The sequence below is a fragment of the Amborella trichopoda genome, chromosome 6 (genome assembly GCF_054954075.1).
Source record: "Amborella trichopoda isolate Santa Cruz 75 chromosome 6, AtrichopodaSantaCruz75HAP2 v2.0, whole genome shotgun sequence".
NCBI lineage: Eukaryota > Viridiplantae > Streptophyta > Magnoliopsida > Amborellales > Amborellaceae > Amborella > Amborella trichopoda.
In genome coordinates this window covers 9,610,198-9,636,814 of record NC_142341.1, presented here as the reverse complement: position 1 = coordinate 9,636,814, position 26,617 = coordinate 9,610,198, and the positions used below count along the sequence as shown (strand labels likewise).

At 37.3% G+C, this 26,617-nt stretch overlaps 1 long non-coding RNA gene across 3 annotated transcripts in view; it reads left to right on the top strand.

Annotated features, from left to right (window-relative positions):
- The first annotated feature begins 10,776 nt into the window (after positions 1-10,776).
- The window catches only part of LOC148781551 (uncharacterized), a 72,017-nt gene continuing 56,176 nt past the window's right edge, over positions 10,777-26,617 (top strand). For 2 of the 3 annotated variants that reach the window (XR_016057678.1, XR_016057679.1), the window contains exon 1: positions 10,777-11,415. This is a non-coding gene — a long non-coding RNA (uncharacterized LOC148781551). The remainder of the gene's footprint in view (positions 11,416-26,617) is intronic. The other variant, XR_016057680.1, reaches the window with a different exon arrangement.

Sequence of the window (26,617 nt, the reverse complement as noted above, 5' to 3'; positions counted from 1 at the left end):
CAATATAATATTGAGTATACCAAAATAATGCACTAGCCTTCTCATGCTTTTCAAAAATTCATTCAAAGCTTCCTCAAGCCAATACTTTTCCAAAACACACTACAAAACTAGAAAGCTTCTAAATGGGTGCGGTGCGCCACCTATGAGAGGATCGCATGAGCACCGCCATCTAGGCCATGGTGAGCCCATGTGCACAATGGGCCCCCATTCAATTTTAAATAATTTTCAAACTTAATAAAATAATTTTAGAATTTATTTGAATATTTAAATCAACGTAAAATCAATATCTCTGATTTTATAAATCCAAATTTGATAAATAAAATATCCATAGATCTAGAAAAATTCAAATAAGAATTCTAAAATCATTTATATCATAAACCAACATAATTAAATTTATTAGATGGGAAAATGATCCATATGGTATTGGAATTAAATCAATAAAACACTGGAGCTCTCTACCTTCAACTGTAGACTACAGACTACACTTGTTTTATCAAATCGACTCAGTATTTCCCATGACTTACAATCCATACAAAGACTCATTAGTGGGTCACCCAAGTCAGATCGATGAGTTAAGGGGTCACAATCCCAGTATGTGGATTTCAGGTTCTTCTTTAGAGATGGGCCAAGGTCACCTAGACCTGATGCGACCATAACTCCTATAGCGCATATGGGATCTCTCGCGCATGCATACGCTTCACCCTGAAAGTGGTTTGCTTTCCCGAAATGGTCTATCAATATGCATGTCGTGTGATGGTACATAGATGAGGCTTTGGACTCCGTATCTGAAGGCCACCATCACACACAAGGGTCACACAGTCCCTCGGCTCACTCATCCAGGCATACTCCGACTTCATCAAAGGATGACCCATTAGAACCCTTATCGGTTTATACTCTATGCCCAGGTAACATGGGTTTTTTCCAGCTGACTGGCCTAGACCATCAAACACAATCCGGTATCAGCAAACATCATTTACTTATTATGGTCCAGGAGGGACCACACTCCCGCTGAATTCATGTTCCACTATATTATTTTATTTTACAAGCACTCACAAGGTCTTTAATGACCACACTCATCCAACATCTCCCACTTAGCCTTTGAAGGCCTTACATTCTCTTTTCATCATTTTTCTCATCCCCATCTCTCTTGGATTTCTTCACTCGGATCGAGGTTGAATTGGGCTAAAACGTTAGGGGTTTGAACCAAGTGAATGTGTATCAATCCCCATGAGCTCCACTCACTCTTTGGAGTGATACTTCATGATTTGTGAGGTTATTTGAGTCAAATTTTTGTAGGGAGCTTCCTAACTCTGAGATAAACGTATCCATATATAGTACTCCATGATGAAGAGCCAAAAAGGGGTTGAATTCTAGAGAGAAGTTGCCTAAAGAATGAGATTGTAAAATTTTCATTATTTGGGAAAGAAAAATACTACAACTTAACGAAACTGAGCAATTGTTTGCTTTTAAATTTTTTTTAAATGATAGTATTACGATTCCTCATGATACTCTAATAGCATATCATTGAATGGTGATAGAACAAGAGCGTAATGAAAAGGCTTGAAAATGGGATGAAATTTTTGCCAAAAGTGAAAAATCAAGACTTAAAATGATCATATCTCACCAAAATAATCGTGATTTTTCAGTCAAATTTGTCACAAAGTGATCATGGGGCTTTGCTTTGTTATTTTCTAGAAAACATTTGATAAAAACCAGTAGAAAAACTACCTAATTCAAGGGTTTTTGGTGGCGGATAGTGAGAAAAGGCTATTTAAAGGTAAAATATTGAAAATTTGTAATTTTGGATGTTCTTTTTGGTTGTTTTAAGCCCTAGTCCAAAAATTGTATTAATAATCCTTACACCTTTATCACTTACTTTTGATTTTCTACCCATCCACTTTTAATAATCCACCCTTATTTTCCTATGTCTATCAAAACTAACTTAAACTCCATTTTCAAGGGTTGGAAAATTTGCTTAGCACAACCCTTTAGAGAGAGAAACCCCATGCCCTTTCCAGCCTAGAGTGAAAAGCTTCCTCCTATGCCCAAACTACAAATCCTTAAAACTTAAAATACCCTTAAGACAAAAAAACTACCAAAACTCTTCAAAAATCTTAATAAACCCTATGGCATCAAAATTACTCATAATACCCCCAAGAAATCCAAAAATATACAAACGACCAAAGAAGGAAACTTGAGCAAGAAATAAGATTGAAACGCTGGAGTTGACTTAGATCGGGTTGCCTTAGTCTAATCGAATCAGTTGGGATTCCACATTGAGAGGCACTTTAGGAGTGTTGAATCCTATGAACGGATCGGTGATGCGACCAAACTGATCAAGAATGGGTGGGCGTCCGTAGGTTTTGAATGAATTGGGATCCCGCAACTAGACAGATATTAATAGTGTCAAATCCTCCAGTTGAATATGCCAACCAACAGTTACAGAGTGGGTGGCCATCCCTCGTTATCCATATAAACCGAGGGTCTAAGAGGGTTGGTTGTAGTGGCTCTGGGAATTCCAAACTCTTGTAAACGCATTCTGGGCATTTCATAAATCGAAAAAAGTTGCTTGTTCTGCTTTAACGATCATGACGTACACACAATGCACGAGAGCCAAGAGAATATGTCTACTCTTAAGGTCTATAAGGGAGTATAGCTTAAAAAGAGATCTCTTTTTTTTTGAAAAACATAAAAGAATTTAATAAAAAAATAATAATAAGACCAACAAAGAAACTCTCTCTCCCTCTCTTCTTCTCTCTATCTTACATGAACCTTTTATAGAATCATACTTAAATCTTCTCACCCTGTTTCAACAAATCCTAACTACTTCATTTTTAAAATAAAATAAACCTTCAATTCTCCCACTGAAATCACCTTTTATAGAATCATACTTAAATCTTCTCACCCTGTTTCAACAAATCCTAACTACTTCATTTTTAAAATAAAATAAACCTTCAATTCTCCCACTGAAATCTTTATTTACAAAAAAGTCATGATATGCTTAGAAAATCAATTATGATGCCAAAATCTCTTGCACCTTCTACCACTTGTATTTCCTCTCAATCAACTCAACTTCTTAAGCAAGCTGTGATGTACGATAATGCTTGGATTGGTGATTGATTTTTGGTCTTCTACATCTTCATATTGTTATTCATCCTATTGCAATATACTAAATAGATCTTGTAGACCATGTCATATTACTTTGTCAATAATTTCTGTCAGGTTTTCTTTGAGTTTCTCAATTTTATTGCTTAAATATTTGATCTATACACTGATCATATGTCGCTTGTGATCGCATCACAATACACGGATGTCAAGGCAAAAATCTCAATGCTTTGATCTCAAGGCTCTGATCTACTGGACTAATCTTCTAGGTTTGATACTACTTGATGTATGGAAAGATAGAAAGTAAATAAATAACATAAAAAAAAAAAAAGAACTGGGTGAATATACCGTCTCTTAGGATTTGCAAGAGAGTTCACTCTAAAGATCTTTTCATAAAAAAAAAAATACTTTCTTTACCCAATTCACCATCCTTTTACAAGGAATTGACATCTTCTCTTTAAATATAAACTTAAAAGAAAATAATAAAAGTAAATAAAAAGGGTAAGCTTTCTATGCTTTCCTTACAACATAAAACTTATATACTTCCCCTTATTCAACCCTCCATTCCGAATGGAATGCTAAGATTGCCCCAATCACAATGTCACATCTCTACACTATTTTATTCTTCAATTTTTTTTTATAAACTATTTTGACACCAAATTTTGTACGTCCAATCCTCTATTAAAATCGCACTAGCGAAAAATATAAGACAAACAAATAAAATAAAATAAAATGACCAAAATACCCTTGACAATTGCAAGGGGTATTTTGGTCATTATATTTTATAAAAAGCAAATTTAATATTTTTTATTTGTACGCCCTAATGAGAAGATGACACGTACCAAATTTTATATTCATATAATTTGTATAAAAAAACTAAAAATAAAATACTTTTAGACGTCGGATCTAAGATCAAACAGTGAGTAGCTCTCTTGATCAAAATTAGACGGGTAGATGGTAGGAGAAGCATAGATCTTCTATGCTATAGAGGAAGTATAGAAACCTTTCTCAAATAAAAATACCCACAAAAAAAACTCCCTTTTTTTTTGTCCCCTACAATTTTTTCTCTCTATCTCCCTCTCGCCTTCTTTTTATCTCACGTGTACCTCTCATACTCAATTCAGTCTTCTCCCTAATGGTTAGGAAAGCCTCACCTAAACTAAGCAGATCCTTATCCCCTTTAACAAATCCTAACCACTTCATCATTAATATAAAATAAACTTCTCAATTATATCCTTAAAATCCCTACAATAAAAAAGGACCAAAATAGCCCAAAACCTAAAAAATCTAAAAAAAAAACAAAATATCTCAATAAAAAGAATCACTACATTAGCCTTCATTGAAGCAATATGCCCCATTGAAAGCAACAAATCCCGGATATCTTGTGAGGCCCTATGTTGTCCTTCAGATGTCTTTTCTCATGTACGAAATGGCCCCTAATTAATGACTTAGGGGTGTTTTTTTTACTGGTTTTATGTGATTTCAAGCTCGACCCTAGAATGGGTGTAAAACTGTTTACAACCAAATATAGGGAGATCTCAAAAAGAAATTCTCTTTGATTCATGCTTTCAACTAAACAATTAAGATATTGATAGAGAACAATGGGATTGGTTGAATTACTTCATATGAGAAGATGGAAAAAAAAGGGAAAAAGAATAAAATTGAAACTAAACACTTCAAACATTGCTATAGAATAGTGAGGTTAGTTAATTTACAATATATGAGAAGATGGATTTACATATATAGATCTCCTTCTCATACTATCGCGGCTTGAAATTATGTAAAATGTATGGAAAAATAAGGAAAAAAAACTAAATAAAAAAAAAAAAACTTACATGAACTGGGGTAATTGGCCCAAGACACTTAGAGAATAAGAGTTGGCACCCATGTCAGACCGCGAGCTAGTTTACTCTGTTCTTTCTTTTATTGAAGATTTTGTACCTTTGGCATGTTCTTTATAGAGTTTGGTTGCTTAAGACATGTTCTTCTTAAGGCTTTTCTCAAATTAGGGTTTTGTAAAGAATTAGGGCTCTTAGTCACCTAGGGTCTCTCTAGGTTTTTAGGCTCTAGCCTATGGAATTTTCTCTCTAAATTCTAAATTCTAAATTCTAAAGAACTTTAGGGTTTTTTTTTGTTTTCTAAGGCTTAAAGATCTGAATTCAAAAAGACCTTAAGAGGGGTGTTTATTATGTGTTTGATTGGGTTCTAGTTCAATTGGATTATGAGTCCTAGTTTTATCTTTAGAATTCTGAATCCAATAGGTTTGGACCTCTTAACAAGTCAAATCCATTAAAACCAACTTTTAAACAATCAAACAGAAAGTCCAAGAAACATCCAGCACCATCCAAAATTTTTCAAAAGATTACATGACCCGAAAGATGGCAGCGACGTGGTCTTCCATGTACCTAGGCCTAGCGGCAAACATCAGGTTACTGACCCGATCCCACCTTAAGCTTATGGCGGATTTTCTGCTGGAGTCCAGCAATGGTGATTTCGTTTAATTCCAAGAAATTTTGGTGACTCCGATCAATCATTTTCTGAGGGTTTTTTGTGTTGTTCTAGATAAACTCATGTTGATTTAGAGAGATTCCGAAAAGAATTTCTGGTTTGGGTAGATTTGAATGGATTTAGTGGTTTTAGTAGGGATTATTGACTACAGGTTGTGATGTATGACGAGGCTAGTATGGTTCCTATGGTTAAGGTTTACAGGTTTTTGCGATTTTAGGAATTTAGGGTTTCATAATTAAAGAAATTAGCCAATTTCAAATTGGATACAATTTACACATGAGTAATGATACTATGAGACCCTCCTACTGTAAGTAGAAGCCCAAAGGATTACCATTAAATTTTGACACAGATTTTAAGAAAAGTTATTAATAAACTCATTCATCCAAGTCCCACACCCATGTAATAAGAGATTTGTGTCAAAATTTAATGGTGATCTTTTAAAGTCCTACTCACATGGGTTAATCTTTTCGTTTCACATGGTCAGGATATCTTGGAGGTGGCGTTTCTATCATACGCTAATAATTTCTCCAATATCTCATGGACATCTTCACGGTTGAAAGAGTACTTCTAATTGCTATTTGTGTCTTTGATTTGGGGCAAAAGATTTTGACCGCTGTAGTCCTTTATGGAGGATTATCCTTCCCTTAGTTTTGTTCTTTGGAACCACTGTGGTGGTTATGGCTGCTTTGGATTATCCTTCTTTGAGTTTCCCCTTATCACCATCCTTCTTCTAATTTACTGGTTTAGGAATGATCCTTAACCTTTCTTTGGGATGATGGTAAGATCACTTATTTGGGATCAGATAATGCTTGGTGGAAGGTATGATAAATCGTCATGCTTTTTGAGCTTTGATCACATTTCGGGTAAGATACTTACCAATTAACTGTACCTGACGTTGTTATTTTTTTTTATACTTGACGACCGGTGTTTTGGTATAAGAGAAGCCCGCTCGTCGAGACCTGGTCGTGTTGGGTTTTGGAATTTTTTGGTTCTTGGAACTGAGAATTGAAGGGTATATTGGGTGTTGTGGTGTGTTTTAGGGTTTATGAGACTCTTTTGGGGTTGTTTTTGTATTTTTTTGGGATTTTATAATTTTAAAGGTATTTTAGATTTTTGGGAAGGGCACTTGGGACCCAGAGCCACCCCCTCTCATGATTGAGTATGAACCTTGCGCTGCCCCCTCTCAAGAAACTCGATTTCCCAAAAGAAACTCGATTTCAAAAAAGGGTTGACGAAAATTCGTCATCATCACCCCTATGCGAAGTCTCATCCACACCCATAAAAGGGTCCGACTCAATGTCGAAAGCCCCCATGGGTGGATCCACGACCGAGGTATGAAGGACATAAAGTCCAATTGAAGCAACAGCTAGGACCCAACCCATCACCACTCCAAACTAGGGGTTCTAAAAGGTATTTTGGGTATTTTAACATTTTAAGATTTATGGGAATTTTTGGAGATTTTTTAATTTCAAAGGTTTTTTTAGTTATTTTGGATTTTAGAGAGAGGTAATTTGGGTAATTTAATAAAGCTGAGGGGTAGTTTGAGGATTATGCAATGGAGGCAAGGGCACTTTGGGAAGTTCGAATTTTATCTCTCTAATGTAAGAGTTTCTCTCTCTAGGTTAGGGCTTAATCTCCAACCCCTAAAAATGAGATTTAAGTTGGCTTTTATAAACAATGGGAAATATGGGTAAAGTATTCAAAGTTGGTGGGTGGAAAATCAAAAGTATGATTCAAAGGGGGATGGGTTATTAAAATTATATTCGGGCTATGTTTAGAAATGATAAAAAAAATTGTCTGAACCTTGGAATTTTCAATGATTTGCCCTTGATGAGTCTTTATTCTTCATTTACTACCAAAACCCATCAACAATGTTGGCCCAAATTTTTTTGATAAAATCGTAAAGCAATCAACTATGATCATTTTGCAATAAATTTTGAATGAAATCTGTCCTTTATTTGCTGAGTTTCACTCATTTTGAGTTTTTTTCATTTCCAATAAAAATTACCTATTTCTACACCTCATCATTACGCTAAAATTTCCCTGATATTTGACGACCAGATGGTAGATTCTTGTGGAGGACGCCGAGATCAATGTTTGGTGAAAATTTTAGCTCAAGATGATGCTGAATTGGAGTGACATGACTCTTTTATTGTTTACTATTTTTGGCAACTATAGTCTCATAAAATTTAGTTAATTTCTTACGAGGATTTGCCCCTTTTATTGGATTTTGATTGTAGATTGCTATATATGGATATGTTCATCTCTGAGTTAGGAAGCAATCTGCAAACTTTTGACTCAAATCACTGTACAGAATGCGAGATATCGTCCCGAGAGTGAGCAGACATAATGGGGAGTGATACACATTACTTGTTGCAAACCTCTAAATTTTTGGCTCGATTCGATCTTGATCCAAGTGGAGAAACCCATTAATCCATACATAGATCAAAAGCCCATGTCGCAAGGAGCAATAAACTAAAATTTGAGATCGTTTGGTTGTAGGAATTGGGAAATACGGCCCTTGAATGTTTGCAAAATATTTCGTTGCTTGTTATAATTCTCATGAAGATGATGAACCACAGGCGCAATATAGTCTTTTCTTATTTTCTTTGTGGCCGCCCTGTGGTGCACTAAAGATGCCCCAAAAGGCACTTCTAGACCTCAAATTTAGCTTAAAGTTTTACCTAAGGCTTTTCTCATCATCTCCTTCATCTATAACAATTGAAGCTCATTGGCCACTTAGTTCAATGATTATCAATTGTTTCTTCGCCACATTTGTATAAATGCAGTACAATTTTGGCCCGGGGTTTTAAATTCTGAACTGGAACCTAGATTGCAAAGATATGGCCTCTCGAATATTTCAACCCAGATTGGTGTTTGCCAATATGGATCAGTGCACAAAGACGGAAAAAATAAAAAAAGAGCTGAAAATCCAACAAATTTTGAGGCCCTGGTTCTCCCGAAAGGTGGACAAGATTTGAACTACCTTCACTGCTTTTATTTGACATCTCATTTTCAACGTCTTTCGATCTTGATGTATAACTTTTGGCAAAAATTTCCAATTGCCAAAAGATAGTATACTCCAACGGGAGTATAATGTCAATTTAGTCCCTCGACTCAAATAAAACCTTATCTAGAAATAACTTTAGGATCCCAAAATTTAGAGGTGTAACCTATTCCACCCATAGCTTAACCTCAATAAATAAAAAATCGTAATTGTGCCTTCTATGTATTAGAAAAAAACTAATGTCTGGAGATTGAACAGAGAACTTCGAATTTTTAAATCACGAGATCTAAGTTTTAGAATACTCAAATTTGAAATTTTATCTTTTTGAGAATAATCATCTAGTAATCTTGTATCACGAAGTTCAAGACATTTTTTTGTTGGGCTTTGAGTTTAGTCACAAGTACACTTACAACCATTTCATTTGAAATTTGAAGGATAAGAATGGTTGTGACCTTCTTATACTAAAAGTAAATGGTCTCTTTGTATATATATATTTGAAAATAATCCTCCCAAATAAATCTTTTAGTTGAGAGAGTAGAAGTAAATTATGCTTTGGAGGGAGCATAGTACACGTACTTTTTACATAGGGGTGGCATCAAATCGGGTCCACCCTGACTAGGCCCCTACCCGACTTGACTAGGTCATTATTAGGACCAGACCCAAACCTGGGATAGGTGAAAATGAACAGTGATTTTGTCTACCCTCATCAGCATCCAAACTTCATCGCACGGTTATAATTGTCTGATAGTATTTTATTTTTCATGTTTTTCTTATTAATTAGAATTATCTGAAATTTGGGCTTGCATGCATCTTAGTGAGGCGTACCTAATAAAAACAAGAAAAAAATAATTTAAAAATATAAATTGACCAAAATACCCCTATAAATTTTTGGGGGTATTTTGGTCAATTTATATTTATGAATTCTTTTTTTTCATATTTTTATTAGGTGCAACTCACTAAGATGTATTTTGGTGAATTTATATTTATGAATTATTTTTTTTCATAAGTGTAACTCACTAAGATGTACACACATTCTAAATTTCAAGTAATTTAGATTTATATAAAAAACTAAAAAATAAAATATTACAGGATAATTGTGACCGTGCGATGAAGTTTGGATGATGATGATGATAGGCAAAATTACTATTTATTTTTGCCTATAGGCATTAGGAAGAGTTTTCATATATATATACATATATATATATATATATATATATATATATATATATATATATATATATATATATATATATATATATAAGGTGCAGTTGGCATACATATTGTAGAGGTAAGGTGCACCTTCAAATTTGATCATAGTATATACTTTTGATGTAAATGTTCTTAGGATTATCTCAAAATCTATTTTTATATCTAATTATAAAATTTTAAATTTAAAACATGGTTAAAATAAAGAAGATCTATAAACATATGAAAATCTTGAAAATGGATTGTATAGATAATATGTTGTAAAATGCACTATTTTTAATATTTAAAATCTTTTTATTTTTCATGGTCATATATTTCGATGTCGAGATGATCAATCAAAGGGTTTTTCAACATTAAAACTACCTTTTCCAATGGATTTTTGAGGTACATCCGCAGTTCTATATTATAAGGTTGCATCGTGATATAATTTTTTTCTACATATATATATATATATATATATATATATATATATATAATGATTCCATAAGGCCCTCCCCCACTCACGTGTGTAGGACCTTAAAAGGTCAATATTAAAGTTGACACAGATCTTTAAAATATTTATTACATAAGTATGGGATTTGACTTTTTTAAAGTCTTGCACACTTACGTAGTGGAGGATCCTATACGATCATTTCTCTCTCTCTATATATATATATATTATTACATATATTTTTATATTTCATACTAAGTATGTCCAGCTCATTTAGAACCAAAATCGACCCGTCGGAGATTCGGACCCAACACGGGTCGATCGACCCAATAGTGCCACCCCTATCTTTGCGATAAAACAAAGGAAATAGTGGTGAAACTTATGCTAACCATGGTCATCAGCACAAGAGCGCGTCAAATTATAAGCTTCTAATCGAATTACAGTAATACACAAATATTCAAACTTTACCAAGGCTATTTCCGTCACTTAGTATAAAGCGTGTATTTCGTCATTGGGCTTCAGGCACGAGTGCCTTTCATTCCGCCGAGAAGGTCTAGAGGCAAAGCCTCTTGATTGCGACAAGTGCTTATGCCGTACGAATCATTAATCACAAAGCCCATCAGTCTTGCCCGTAACCAAATCGATGATCTTTTAACATGCCGAGTATCTTGCTGATATTTTACGGCTTAAATTGTAATTTTTCAGTTTCGAATAGTAAAAATCAACACTTGTGGCAGCACTACTGCAAATGCAAACTCTAGAAGGCTTGCTTGTGAATGGAGAAAGGGTTTTGCTTTGAGCTCCCTGAGAGATATGAAGCTTAGAGAGAGATAGAGAGAGTGAGAGAGACGGAGAGATTAATTTCCAGGCGCAGAGTGACAGATGTAGCAGCTCAGAGAGAGAGACGCCATTGCGGGAGCTGAGGAAGAGATGGATAGAGAGATTTAAGTCGAGAGAGAGTTTCCAGTAACTCTTACGGATCTCATGGGCATGTGAATCGGACGAAAACTCGGTGGATCTTAGGCACTAGACTTCAATATTAACTGCTGAAATTGCCTCTCGAAGAAACGAAAGCCTTTTGGTTCATGGACAGTAGAGGAAAAGCTCCAATCAACTTCTTCAACTGAAGAAAACTACAGAGAATCTGCCTCAGATTTAGGTAAGCGCTCTATTTTTTTTTAGTAAAAGGCTTCTTACTATGGGGATTTTCAGCAATTTTTTTCGATTGTAGAACAATCATTTTCCTGCTATTATATTTTTTGGATATTTTCTGTATATGTTTTGCATTTCTGTGAAAGCTTTAGAGAGATTTTGAGACTAATGCACATGTTTTAGTGAATCCGGTTGGAAGATATTGCTTAGACATGCTTTGTGTCACGATTTATAACACAAGTAAAAGAAAGATTTTGATGCAATCAAGTGTAAAGGTGGCATAGACTTTGATTTGATGCAACATCCCATGGAGTATTTTCCCTGTCCGATTGTACTGAATGTTTCTGTTAATTGCTTTAAATTGTCTATCCATGAAATCGTGATGTTTGTATCTTTTTTCTTGAGAATTTATGATCTCATTTCTTTTTAACTTTTTATTTATTTTTATTTGTCTTATTTCATTTGCCATTTTTCATCATTTAACTCTATGAAATTTTATATTAGATGAATTAGTGAGCCATTTATATTCATCTAAGCCATTTGGCCTTGTGGCCATGATATAGCCAAACGAGGAAGATGGCTTTTTTATTTTTACATGGACTATATATGTTGGAGGTCTCCAGTAGACAGAACAGTTTAAAACAAGAGAGAGAGAGAGAGAGAGAGAGAGAGAGAGAGAGAGAGAGAGAGAGAGAGAGAGAGAGAATGTGGTGTTAGTGTAAAGCAGTTATATGGGATTAGATATTAAATGAGTTTCGTATAATGTAGTTTCCATAACTGCCTTCATGAAAACTGGTAAGGAGTTCGTTAACTAACTTTGGGCTGTCCCCTACAAAAGATAAATCTTTTCGTTGGTTGATTACTGATTCAATGTAAGTTGGATGCATGAATGGAAAATTTCCGGACCCTTCCTTGACTTTTTTATTGACCTGTCTTCTCTATTGAAACATGAACACTTCTCACAATCTGTATATTTTTCTTGCCTTGTCTAATACACAAACATAGCCAAGTATTATTCCATTCCCAAGTATTTAAAACTTACTGAGTTGTAAAATTCAAACTCCTCACCATTTGGACTCCATTTCCAACTGCTCAAACTTAGAATTTATAAATGAATACAATCTACTAATATGTGAAAGCGTATTCTCCACATTTTTACACCTAATCCTAGATGTGTGAAATCTCATGTGACTGGGATACTAATGTAAATCCATATCTATTATCATTTGTTATCATTAGAGCCTTTTTCCAATTATTTGGAGTCGGCGATTCGAATCCTCATCCACCATTCTTCTCTATCAAGGATACCAAGCCAGAAAATGACATCCAATTTGTTGTGCCTTAGGTTTTGGATTCTATGATCCCTTCGGGTTTTGCTAATGCTTTCGTTGCGGGCTACATTCTACGTGTTGGGTGAGTGTGGCCATTAAAGGCCTTATGAGTGCTTGTAAAATGAAATGATATAGTAGAACATGAACTCAATGGGAGTATAGTCCCTTGTTGACCATATTAAGCAAACAATGTTTGCTGATACTAGACTGTGCTTGACATGCTAGGCCAGTCAGTTTAGAAAAATCTGTGTTACTTGAGCATAGATAACTATCTGATAAGGGTTATAATAGGTCATCCCTCGATGAGGACGGAGTATGCCCGGAGGAGTGAGCAGAGGGACTGTGTGACCCTTCTGTGTGATGATGGTCTTTAGAGACGGGGGCCAAAGCCTCATCCATGTATCATCACACGACATGCATAATGATAGCCGTTTCGAGAAAGTGAACAACCTTTTAGCGTAAAGCTTATGCATGTATGAGATATATCGCTATGCGTTATAGGAGTTGTGGTTGTATTAGGTCTAGGTGACCTTGACACGTCTATAGGGGAGAACCTGAAATCTACAAACTGGGATTACTATCCCTTGGCTCATCTGCCAGACTTTGGTGACCCACTAATGAGCCCCTACATAGACTGTGGGGTCATGTGAAACACTAGGTCGGTTGATAAAACAAGTGTAGACTGTAGTCCACGGTTGAAGATGGAGTGCCCTAAATGTTTATTCCTAGACCATATTTGTTCTTATCCAATCTAATGAATTTAATTGAGTTTATTCTATGATGATATGATTTTAAAATTATTATTTAAATTTTTTTATATATTTGGATATTTTTATAAAATTTGGATTTGTAAAAAGGGAGATATTGATTTTTAATATTTTAAATATTCAAATTAATTCTAAAATCTTTCATTAATTTTTAGAAACTATTTAAAAAACATTAGGGGCTATTGTGCATATGGGCCCTCCATGTCCTAAATTTGTGGGGGCTAACAAAGTCACCACATGGGTGGCACACCCAAATTTTAGGGGCTTTTTATCCCCATTGGTGGCACGTGGCACTTTTAGGGGGGTTTGCCTATTTTGAAGGGTTGAGTTGATAAGAGTAATAACTAATAACTTTGGCTTGGACGCCAAGTTATTATGAGATTAGGAAAGGTGATTTATCTTGAGAAAGATTTGAATGAATCTTTTAAAAAGCCTGATCAGGCTTGTGCATATTTTTGGATAAAGCACAACATTATGATTTATATTGATGGGATAATGGTCAAAGGAAAGAGGGGGATAAAGGTTCTAGCACATTCTATAACGTTGATGGTTATAAAATGGAGGGTTCAAATCTCTCACCCCACAAGTCACCCATGATCAATGGTTTATATCCAATCTCACATGAGAGGCAAGCCAAGGAAAACTCTAAAAAACCCTAATCTTGTTTAAAGCCTATAAAAAAGGATTGTCTCTACCCAAAATCTTTACACGTTATCTTTCTATCTCTCTCTTAAGAAAGTTTCTCTCTGTCATGAAAGCCCAAAGAGGGCACACCCTACTCTCTCATCTTTGAGATCTCTCACTCTCCCACATTGTGAAAAGGAGCTAAGGGTTTAGGCCATGGAGTTCTTCTCTCTGCCATCTCTTAACTATGATTTATGGCTAAGGGTTTTAAAGTATAGCAAAAAAAGAATCTATCTCTCTCAAACTAGGTTGTTAAGGGAATTCACTTAGAGTTTGAGTTTGTGATCAAAGGGGTTCACGTTCCATTGGTGTGGCTTGGCTTAAGCTTGCCTTCCCGATTGAGATTGAAGGTTGATCATTGATCCCGTTCCATCGGATAATGGTGATTGGTGTGGGGTGTAATTAGCCCGGTTGAGATAATATTTGACACTCTCTTTTTGTTTCTTGCCATATTTAATTATATTGTTTTTATATTTTCAAGAATAAGAATTGTGGATATTTTCTTTGACTAAAAGAAAATTGGTTTAGTGGAATTAAGATTTTTAAGATCTTGGATTTATTAGTTTTTTTTTTTTTGATGAAAGATTTGTTAGTTTTATTTTCTTTGAAGAAAAAGTTATTGTAATAAAGCTACTTGTAAGTGATCTTTTCCAAAAGAAAGAGAAACAAAAGAAAATGGGAGAAAGAAGAGAAATAGAAAAGTATATTCCCAGCAAGATCACATTAGTCTTTCTTTTATTGGTATCAGACTATTTATACTTGATATCATTAGTTGTCTTTTCTCTTTATTGAGTTTAGATCAAGCTTGAGAATGAGATATGAGAAAGCTAATGACCTTTGGTGTCACGTAATACCCCCACGGTTAAGAATTATTAAAATATTCAAACACTGAAAATGCACTCTGCATAATAGGTATTCTGTGCTATTTTCGAGCAGTGATATGAAGAAGATAATGATGTATTTTTCAATTGCATACTTAGTAATAGTATGAGTTTTTTAGAGTAGTATCTACCTGCAAATTTTCAGTAGGAGAACCTAAGGGAATTGAGAATTATGGACTCATCAATGAAGGGTGTCAGTTTTGACCCTGCAAAATTTAGGAACTATCCATTGAGTTCTGTGATTTTTCCCACCAAACATATTATTTTATTTCTAGCTGAAATTTGGCTGCAACTCATCAAATTGAGTGTAATTTCAAACAAAAATTATTTCATCAAGAAATTTTTTGTGATTTGAAAGATATGGTCAATTTATTGAAGGGCGTCAAGTGTTATTTTCTACAACGAAAACTATTTCAATGACTTGGAAGTCATGATTTTATTTCCATTCTTAACAGAATGTTTTAGGGCTTACACTAAGTTTTTAGACTTACAATATGAGTCTTGTTTTTAATAAAATTAATCTGAGAAAGAAATATCTATGGGAAGAGAGGAGTAAAAATTTTGGATGGAAGAGAGGTCATCCTAAATTTTCTACAATTTGGTATGTTCTTTGTTGAAATATGAATGGCTGTATTTATCAAGCCTATTTAACAGAGTGATATGTGGCTTGTAGAAATATATGTGTTACCATTATGTTTCTACTTTCAAACAAAATTGGTTTGAAAGGGAAACTCCATGAGGGTAAAGAGAATTCAATTTTACTAGATAATGTTCATTCTGGAATTCTGCAGCATGATTTATTTAGTGATGTGAATGTCACTTATTTATTTCTCTGAAGAAAACTATTATTTGGGATTCACATTATAATATTATGATTTGATTTTGAGTCTAGTTTGCAACACAATAGATTTCAAGAAGAAATTATTTGAGGATTGAAAGAAACAAATTTTTAATTAAGAGGTACTAAACTTGATTTTCTGTTGAGAAAATTGCATTGTGACGTAAATGTCACTAAAATGAAGACTCACTAAATGGTATGATTTGTTGATGAAACTGAGCGCTATTTTATATTTTTGAGTCTATTTGAATACTCAAAAAGATATGAAGATAAGCTCTTTATGAGTTGAGAGATATCATATTTTTATCATGGGATGCTCATGTTCTATTCTACAGTAGATTAAAAGATGTGGCATGATTCAGCACATCTTTGGATTCCTAAAAAATGGAGAACTTTTTAAGGCTCATTTGAAGGATTTTATAGTGTGCCATGAGTATGGTTTATTATAGTAAAAGTTTAGAGAGAGGTAATACAGAGTTGGTGAGATATGACACACTATATAAAGAGTGTGCGATATGGAAATATCAAAAAGAAGAAGAAACACAATACCTATAAAAGCATCTTCATTTCTTCAAAATGAAGGGATAAACAGAGAGACTTAGTGGTACCGAAGAAATGCTAAAGATCAATGGGAGAATCAAATTTGTGATATTTGAAATGATGGGATGAAGAAGATTATTTTTTTACAGTGTGAGAAAGGGAGAATCCAAGTGTCGAAGAGATGGACACTTCGTGACATGTGAAATCGATGACCAATATATTCTCCATCAGTTGTGTGCTCTTTCAATATCACAAACGCTTGTCAACAAGTTGGTTACGATGCAAATAAAGAGATCTTCAAAGGAAGATCCCTCAGATATGAACACCACAAACTGATTTTAAAAGTGATGATAGAAAGTGGGACAGTCAAATTCTGATCCAAGGCTAAATCTATTAAGAAGTGAGCAGATCCACTCGTAGATCAGTGGTAGAGCCAGCATTGATATGAAATATGATAAAAAGCAATAAAACTAATTTATTTATAATAAAATAAACAAAAATGAAAAGAAACGCAAGAAAGAGAAAAAATATACCAGACCGGGCCAGTTGGCTCGGGATACCTGAGGATTCGAGGCCTCGCCCGTATCAGTATCGATTGAGTTTATGCTGTGCGTTCTCTTTGTTTCTCTTCACTTTTTGACCAGGCTTTGGCTTGGTTGAATTGATTTCTTAATCTAAGGGCTGCAGGTGGCCTAAAGTTAGGGTTTTCTTAGGTCTCTGTCAAATCTCACAATCTCAAAGTTTATCTGGGCTTACTAGCTAATCAAGTTTAAAGAGTCTTCAGCCGATTTTGGTCAGTCAGGGCTGGGCGACACTTGGAGCGTTGCCCATACCAAATCTGCCCAAAATCAGTAGATTCCTGTCTTGACTGATTTTCGGGCTGTTGATATACTTCTTGCCAAAAATCAGCCGATTTGTCAGACTTGGCTGGGCGACACTTGGAGTGTCACCCAAGTGACACTGGGAGGTTGCCCAGAAGAATCTGCCAAAAATCACAATCCAATTTTTGGCTGATTTTGGGGCTGTTGGCATGCTACCCACAAAACATCAGCCTATTTGAGTAAGTCTGTGCTCGGCGACACTGTGAGCATTGCCCAAACCAAATTTGCCCCAAATCATAAAATTTCAATTCTGGGGGGATCTACGGGTTCTTGTGATGCCGGCTGCCAAAATTTGGGTCAAAACGAGGTGTTTTGCTATTTTTAATGATTATTTTTACTAAAACAGGGCATTTTGCAGGATTCTGAATCACATGGCAGGCCGTAGACTATGGTGGTCTATGGTATAGGGGTGTACTGAAACAGTGTGGTCCTATGGGTTCTGGAAACCACAGAATTTGCCAGTTGTAAAATAAGGTGTCTATAGTTGCCCCTCTTTGTCACTCTCTATCCTTCGAGGGACATGTGAGTGATAAAGAAGACACTCTTTGGAGCTCCCTGTCCTCTGAGGGGCAAGTGAGTGGCAAAGATAATGCAGAAATTTTAAATTCTTGACGTCTTGTGATTAGAGGGCACACAAATTATCCCTCCAAGACATTGTGCTCCCCACTCACCCACCTAGGGTATTTTCATCCTAGGGTTTTTGGCGTGAATGTCAGTGAGTTACACAAGCTTGAAACTCGAGTTGGATTTTCTGGTGATGCCTTTTAACTTCAGGGTTTTCACAATTTCAAATTCTTAAAGCTGGCATTTTCTTTGATTCCCTTAGGGTTTCCTAAGGTCTTCTATAGGTTTTTTTTGTTTAGGAAAAGGTTTGCCTAGTCAATTCTGAAGAGAGAGATGAGGCAGCAAACCAGTAATCATCATATACGGGTGTCCAAGCTCTTTCATTGTTAAAAGTCTCTTTAGAAAATTTGAAAAAAAAGGGGAATTTTGAAATAGTACCCAGAGTTTTGGACAGGCCACGATTTTAACAAAGAAATCAAAGGTTCTTGAAAATGCAAGACATATAATGAAAATTTTGAAATGAGAAAGATATTTTGAATCCACCGGACCTTTAAGTCATACGAGGTTAGACGGAAACACTTGACCTTTTATATCATACAGGGCTAGACATTTTTTTAATAAACTCGACCTTTAACGTCATACAGAGTTAGACCTTTTCCTATCTCGGCTCTTTTACGTCGCTCGAGTTTGACGTTTTCGGAATTGGATTTTAGTTGGCAGTTTAGGCTCGTGCCACCAAGGAGCATTTTCTTTATTTTTATTATTTATTATTTTTATTTTTTTTGAAATTGGTTGGCAGTTTAGGCGCATACGACAGAGGAACGGTTTTTGAACTTTTTTTTTTTTTTTGGCTGGGCGACACAAGCGGTGTTACCCGACCGACACGGGTAGTGTTGCCCAAAGTTTATTTTTTATTTTTATTTTTATTTTTATTTTTATTTTTTTTGCCTTTGCCCCTATTTTAGGGTTTTTTTTTTTTTTTCTCTCCATTGCCCTAGTTATGGGGTGTTTTATTTGCTAATCTTTACATGTGCAATTGATTTAACAAGGTAGATAGGGACATTTTATTTGCACACACTTTTCAGACTGTATTTTGACAAACTCAGCCCCTTAGTTATAAGGTTTTTGTCCTAAAATTCCAGTTAATGGATCGTCATACACACACACACATGGGGACTCAGTTGAGAGAGAAAAAGCTCCCAAACTAGCCAATCTCGTCATTGGCAAGGTTCACCCATCGCCAATATGTGGTAGTTGACAGTTATACTCATACAAGCATGGAGTGCCTGGTTAGTTTTAATCCTTCATAACAGGCATAGGAAGTTAGCTTCGAGAGTGAGGCCAGATCAACTAATAGTTTAACCTCTTGTAGTGATGAAGGAAGTTCTAGAAAGGGAAGATTTTTTAAAATGGATGATTATAACAGTTAATTTGAAAAGCATTTTGAAAGGACAGACTTTACAGTTTTTGCCACCTGTGGCCTCTTTGGTTGTCATGTTCTTTATTTCTTTTTTATTCATTTATTTAAGGATGATGAAAAGGATTTCCGTGTGAGATTGTGAGGGCTCAAGAGTCTTGATGTTTCCCTTGGCCTTTGGAGCTCCCATGTTGTGTTTCGCAGAACCATGAGGAGTTCTTTGGGCTCTTGTTCGGCTTCCTTCTTGGAGAGGTCTTGATATTCTTCCTGGTCGTTGAAGTCTTGGGTCTCCAATTCATGTTGCTTTCTCATATCTTCTTGAGGTTGGCTCTGTTAGGAACCTGTAGGGATTAGGAGGAGACTCCATCCTCAGGGTCTGCTTATGCAGTATTATTATGGCTTGCCAGAACTTATTGCGTACTTGAGATTTTGGACTAGTGCCTCCTTTTTGGAGGATTTTGTTTTGACCTGTGATTCATTTTCAGGTTTTCACCACGTCCATTATTTTTTTTTTTTTTTTTTTTTTGAGCCCATTACGGGGTAATGTTTTCTGAGATAAATTGCATTAATATGGTCGTTGAGTTCATACCCTTCATGATTTTTGATTTTATAGGAATTGCTTGCATGCACCATGAATGACCTGTCCCAATTAGGTTTGAATTTACCTAATGGGTGCGGATTTGAGGGAGTGTGGAAGATCTTCTTGAGTCCCATGTCTCCTTCTCTGAGCTGTCGAGGAACTTTTCTTGGTATGCCCTCTCGATTCTGTGATGGTAAGCAACGATATTTAGTGTTGCTCGTAGTTGTCTTTCATCCAAAGTATCGAGGGAAGCGACTCGTGCTTCGTTCTTGTGTTCATCATCTAAATCTTTATGAATGAGCACTTGGAGAGATGGTACCTCGACTTCAATGGGTAGCACAACCTCCATACCATACACTAATGAGTATTGGGTCATGCTAGTAGGAGTCTTCTCAGTTGTTCGGTAGGCCCATAGTGCGTCGTTTAGCTTTTCGTGCCAATCTTTGCCACCTTCTATTATTCTATTTATAATTCTTAGAAGTCCTTTGTTTGTGGCCTCTGCTTGTCTATTTCCTTAAGGGTAGTAGGGTGTGGAGAATTTCTATATCATCCCAAATGTTTTACACACCTTAGCTACCCTTTCATTTTCGAAGTTGGTTCTACTGTCGGTAATGATTGACTCGGGAATGCCAAATCTGAATACAATGTTGTTCTTTATGAAGCGGGCAATATGCTAACCTTCAATTTTTGACAAATGATGCGGCCTCTACCATTTTGTGAAGTATTCTATAGCTGTTAGTAAGTAACGGTGGCCATTTGAGGCTTTTGGTGAAATCATTTCGATGATATCAAGACCCCACATGGCAAAAGTCCATATGGGCAATGTTGAGTTAAGTGGTACTGATGGTGCATGAATGAGGTATCCATAAAGCTGAAATTTGAGAAACCTCTTAACGAATTTCCAACAATCTTCGGCCATGGTGGTCCAATAATAGCCTTGACGCCTGATTTTCTGGGCTAAGGCAGCTGCCCCAGAATGACCTCCTTCATTGTGTAATTCTGTTATACTTGGTCGATTTCTGGATGGTCAAGACACTTCATGATGATGCCATCAAATGATTTCTTGAACAAAAGGTCATCTCTTATTTGGAAACCCATAAAAAACCTTCGAAGGGCTTTCATATCCTTCTTGGTAGCTCCGTCGGGGTATAACCCATCTTTCAACAGGGACAGCACATCGTGGAACCATGGTTTCGCTTTGACTAGCGCATCTGAGGCTACGAAAGACACTTCCTCATCGTTTTCTTTTTTTTTTTCTACTTCTTTTTCGATCCTTGGTGGGGAAGGGTGCAGCGTGGTGACTTCTAAAGGAATGTCGACCATCGAAGCAAGGGTGTTGGCGAACAGATTGTTTTCCCTAGTTTCATGCTGGAAGGTGATCTGCTTAAAATATTTTATCGTCTTTTCCACCTTTTCTTGATAGCGTTTTAATTTTTCTTCTTTGACCTTCCAAATCCCTTGAACTTGGTTTATGACGAGCAAAGAGTCACCAATGACTCGTATTTGTTGGATTTATGACATCCTCGAATTCGACTATTAGGGATTCATATTCGGCAATGTTATTGAAAGAAGGGAAATTCAGTCTGATGGCTGTTGGCATTAAAATTTTCTTGAGTGAGCAAAGTATAACCCCTACACCTGACCCGTATCCATTCTTTGCATCGTCGAAGTATAACTTTTAAGTTGATTCCTCAATTGTGAAAAGGTCATCGTCAAAGAGATCCGTGTTAACGGGAGTGTTATCTGGTAGTGCGTGTTCAGCTAAGTGGTCAATAATGGCTTTTCCTTTGACCGATTGTTTAGTGACATATTTGATCTCGAACTCGCTCAATAGCATTCTCTATTTTACCAAATGTCCGTTAAGGATTGGTCTCTCTAATATGTACTTGTGTGGGTCTATTTTTGAGATGAGCTTGATTGTATGAGATAAGACAGTTTTTTAATTTTTGCATAGCCCACTCAAGCGTTAAGGAATGCTTCTCCACGTCCGTGTATCTCGTCTCATAATTGACCATAGTGTTGCTGATGTAGTACATGGTCTGTTCTTTTCATTGTCATCGTATTGTCCTAACATTGCCCCCATGGTTTTATCTTTCACAGATATGTATAGGAACAGGGGTTTGTCTGGATCAAGGGGACTAAAGACGGGCGGTTTGGTTAGGTACTCCTCGATTTGGTCGAATGCCTTTTGGCATTCATTGTCCCACATGAATTGCGTTATCTTTCTTAAGGAGCCTATTGAAGGGTGTGCACTTATTTGCTAGTTGTGAGATAAAATGCCGTATGGCTTGTATGCGACCTTGAAGCCCCAGATTTTTTTGATGTTCTGGGGAGGGGGCATTTCGATGATGGACCGTATTTTAGATGGGTCCACCTCAATCCACCTCTAGCTTGCTATAAAGCCAACTAATTTGCCAGATTCAACTCCAAAAGCATATTTTTGTGGATTGAGTTTGAGTTGATGTTTCTAAAGTCTTTCGAAAATGGTTATCAAGTTAGTGAGGTGATAGAACCTTACCTTTGACTTGATTAGGATGTCGTCGACGTAGTCTTCCATGATAGTGTGCATTAAGTCGTGGAAGATGTTAGTCATTACCCATTGATAATTTGCCCTTCCATTTTTGAGGCCAAAGGGCATGGCACGGTAGCAGTTGGTTCCCCATTGCGTTATGAACGATATTTTGGCCTGGTCTTCTTCTGCCATGAGGATCTGGTTGTAACCTGAGAAACCGTCAATGAATGACATCTCTTGCCCTGTAGTGTTGTCAATCAAGGCATTTATATTTGGCAATGGGAAATTGTTTTTGAGACATGCCTTGTTGAGGTCTCTATAGTTGACACACACTCGGATCCTCCCATCTTTCTTGGGTACGACCACTATTTTGGCTAACCATTCTGAGTAGTTGAAAGGGATGATGAAATTTGCCGTGTGCAGTTTATTGATTTCTTCTTTGATTTTGATCTCAAGGTGGGTCTTTTGATGTCAGAGTTTCTACCTTACTGGCCTTGCCCCTTCGTTGAATACTAGGTGATGTTGCACCAATGTGGGATCTAACCCTAACATATCATCATATGACCAGGCGAAGACATCACGATATTCCTTAAGAAAGGAAATCGTGTTTTTTCCCTCCTTAGGAGAAAGGGAGGCTCCAATCTTGGTTAACCTTGGATCCTTCTCGGTTCCTAGGTTGACGTCGATTGTCCCTTCAGTGGTAGCCGTTGGGCAAATCTCTTCTTGAACTGCTCAACATGGGAAGTGAGTTCATCAGGTTGAGGGATTTTTTTGAATTCTTGGTTCTCTTGATCTTCATCCAGGTTGTTTGATTCGTCATCTTGGGTGTTTTGCACCGCTAATGGGCTATCTTGAGTGTTTTCCATTTTTGAAAATTATTTTTCCTTATTATCGTTTTTATTATGTTCCGAATTTTCACCAGTTTTTGAAATGTCACAAAAGGTGTCTCTTATGCACATGGTGGTTAGGTGGCCACCCTACGCCTATCCATTTTTTGGCACTGGGACTTGAAGGTGCAGCTGGTATGCTTCAAACGATTCTCGAGATAGGGGAATGATTGACCAATTCCGTCCCTAGGTTCGAACATGCGAATGAGCATGATTGGTTATGTCAGAGCCAATTGTGTATACTTTCAAGTCCAGGTCAGCAAAATAGTCTTCAATTCCTAGTTCTTGTGTGCTGAGGTGCGGAAGGGGAATCCTCCACCATTGGGGAATTAAGGATCACCTTTGGCCGTTTTGAATGACGGTCATCGTGAGGGTAGAGGCTTTGAATGCCTTCAGATACAAAACCTGGATGGCATGAAAGCATCATTTGGCTTTGAAATAAGGTGAGAGAACACCCGAGTCCTCTTCGATCTCTGTTTTCAGTTTTGACTTGGGGTGATTCAGAGATCGCCTCCGTTACGCCTTGCCCTTGACTTCCCAAGCCTTAGCCTGGTTGGAAGCTTTAGGAGAGGAGCATGTGCCAAGCCTCAAGGGACTCAAAATCGTATCGATGTTGACATTAGATGATGTCTTTGATCAATGCGGAAGTTTGTAGAATTTGAGGAACAGAGTCGCTGGTCTCTAGTCGCAAGGTGGCACAATTAGGTTGCTCGAAGGAAACGAGCGAGATTTCTCCAAGCTCAACCCCTACGGCTTGCTTCCCGTTATCTACACTAAGGTTCGAAAGAGAAGAGAGTCTAGGACTTACCTTGGTGATGCCATTCTTAGTTGGAAATTTGAGGCACTGATGGAGTGTAGAGGCCACCACGAGATTCTCATGCAACCACGGCCTTCCTAGCAGCATATTGAATGTGGGTTTTATGTCTAAGACTTAAAATTTTATCACTTAGATGACAGGGCCGATCTTGAGAGTGAGAGACAATATGCTTTCAGTTTCTCTCTTGGTCCCATTGTATGCAGTGATATTGAGCTGACACTACTCGAAATCATCAGGGCTCTTGCCTATCTGCTTCACCATTTTCATCGGGCATATGTTTAAGGATGCTCCGTTGTCAACGAGTACCCTTTGTATCTGATACCCTTGCATGAAAATGGTGATGTTCAATGGTTGGACGTGAAAGCGGTTGAAGCTGATCGGGGTATCTGCATCTGTGAATACGATCGGCGTTGGTGCCATCTGCTGGTTGATCATTCCACACAACTCATCCGATTGTGTGTTGCTCAAGATGTGTGTTTTGGCGAGGACTTTCTCAATATGGGCCCTCTGTGCAGGTGATTGGCGAGCAACTCCAAGATGGAGATGTGAGCTTGGATCTTGACAAGATGAGCCGACAAATCATAAGTGGTCGAGTTTTCTCGTGACTTCTTTTGGGGTTCTTGATTTATGGTAATCGTCGGTGGCTTGGGCTGGGGGGTTTCCCTATCCTTTCCTCGAGGGTATTGGCCATCAAACTATGGGCTTGAAAACTTGACCTCTTTGGGTCAAGGAGTCTGCTTCACCTGGCTGAAGCTCGATAGGGTTAGCCCTTGTGAGAGTTATGGGTATTTTGGGGTGTTGGCCCCTCGATTGGAGGATGATCCCTTCTCGTTGATCAGGATGACATCGAATTCTAACATATCATCCTCATTATATTGATCCCACTTAGGTGGGTTGTTGAGGCTTTGAGGTGAAGGGGATCCTTTTAGAAGATCCAATAGGTCCTCTTGGGGTTCTTGGAGGTGGTGACCACAAGGGAATATGAATTGAGTTGGGTCTTCTTCTTCATTTCCATTCTCGATCATGTGAATGACAATGTTCCCTTTCATGTTGTCCTGGGCTTTCGTCTTTCCAGCCATTCTGACAATATTTTCAAGAAAAGGATTTGTGAATTTACCCATCTTTTAATTATGCTCTTCAATAGGCTGATTTTTTGGTGGGACAATGATCTCCCCCTATCGATCAACCCTTTAATATCCTGTTTCAAATGATAGCAATTTTGGGTTTCGTGTGCATGATTTCGAGGCCATTTGCACCATTTGCTCTTATCCGTGACTTGGAATGGTGGATTGGATGGCACTGGGAGGTAAACCATGTCTTTAGACATGAGTAATTCCAGTACTTTTTCTAATAGGTCTTTGAGAGGTGTGAATTATCCTCTCCCCTCTGGTTGTTATTTTGAGCGTTGACTTTAGGCCGACCCCTTTGGTATTGGTTATGATTGCTTCATTGAATGGCTAAACCACGAGTGGACCTGTTAATGGCAATTTCATTAACCTGACCGGAAACATTCTCCTTGTTGTTGTTATTGTTGTTCTTACTTATCTTATTTTGGGAGTGGTTATAGGTTTGCTATCTAAACTGGTGCTGAGGGGTGTAGCTCTTGCCCTTTCATGACGTTCCGCCCACTCAATCATGGATTCAAAAGAGTAGGGAATAAGACCTTGGCTGAAGAAGGTCCTGTATTCGAGAGCAACATTTTCTTGGGCCATAGAGATCTTAGCCTGGTTCTTGAATGGACATTCAATGACCCGCATCGCCGCCTCGCGGAATCGATTGATGAAGTCCTCAAAGGGTTTTCCTGGATTTTGTTTTGTTGCGCTGAGTTCGCTCAAGGAGAGAGGCCTTGGTGTTGATCCATGGTAGTGAGAGACAAATAGATTGAAAATTTCATCTGGAGTGATGTGTGGTTGAGTACACATCATTTGTCGATGCTAGTTCAAAGCCTCGCCGGATAACATTTGCGAAAATATGACCTTCAGTTGATTTGGCCTATCTTGTAAAGCTCGAATGGAGATGATGTATGCCTTAACGTGGGTATCTGGATTGCTTTTTCCGTTGAACTTGTTTCGGTATTCTGGGATGACGAATCAGAAAGGAGAGTCCTCCACGCCTTTGAGGGTCTCAGGAACATGCCCTTGGGGGTAAAACTTCCTGAATGCTCATCCTTACAAGCATGTCTTGCATTGCTATCATGGTGCCTTTGTATTGGGCATTCGACATGACGGTAGGGCCACCGGTTAGCGGGTTCCTAAGTGTAGACTGATGAGTCAAGGCCTGTGGTATGTATTGGCCCGTATGGACCTGCGGTAGATGAGCCCAGTGTTTGCAAATCTAGCTGGTCCGAATCGGAACTGGCTGGTTTGATCGGTACTAGCAAGGTCCTAACTCCGGTTAAGGTCGGTTTTGTGGTACTAATAGATATCTCGGTCTCTCCAAAAAATTTCGATACTAAAACCGGTCGGTTTATGGCTGAACCGGCGGTTTTTATTCAAAACCGGCCGGTTTAT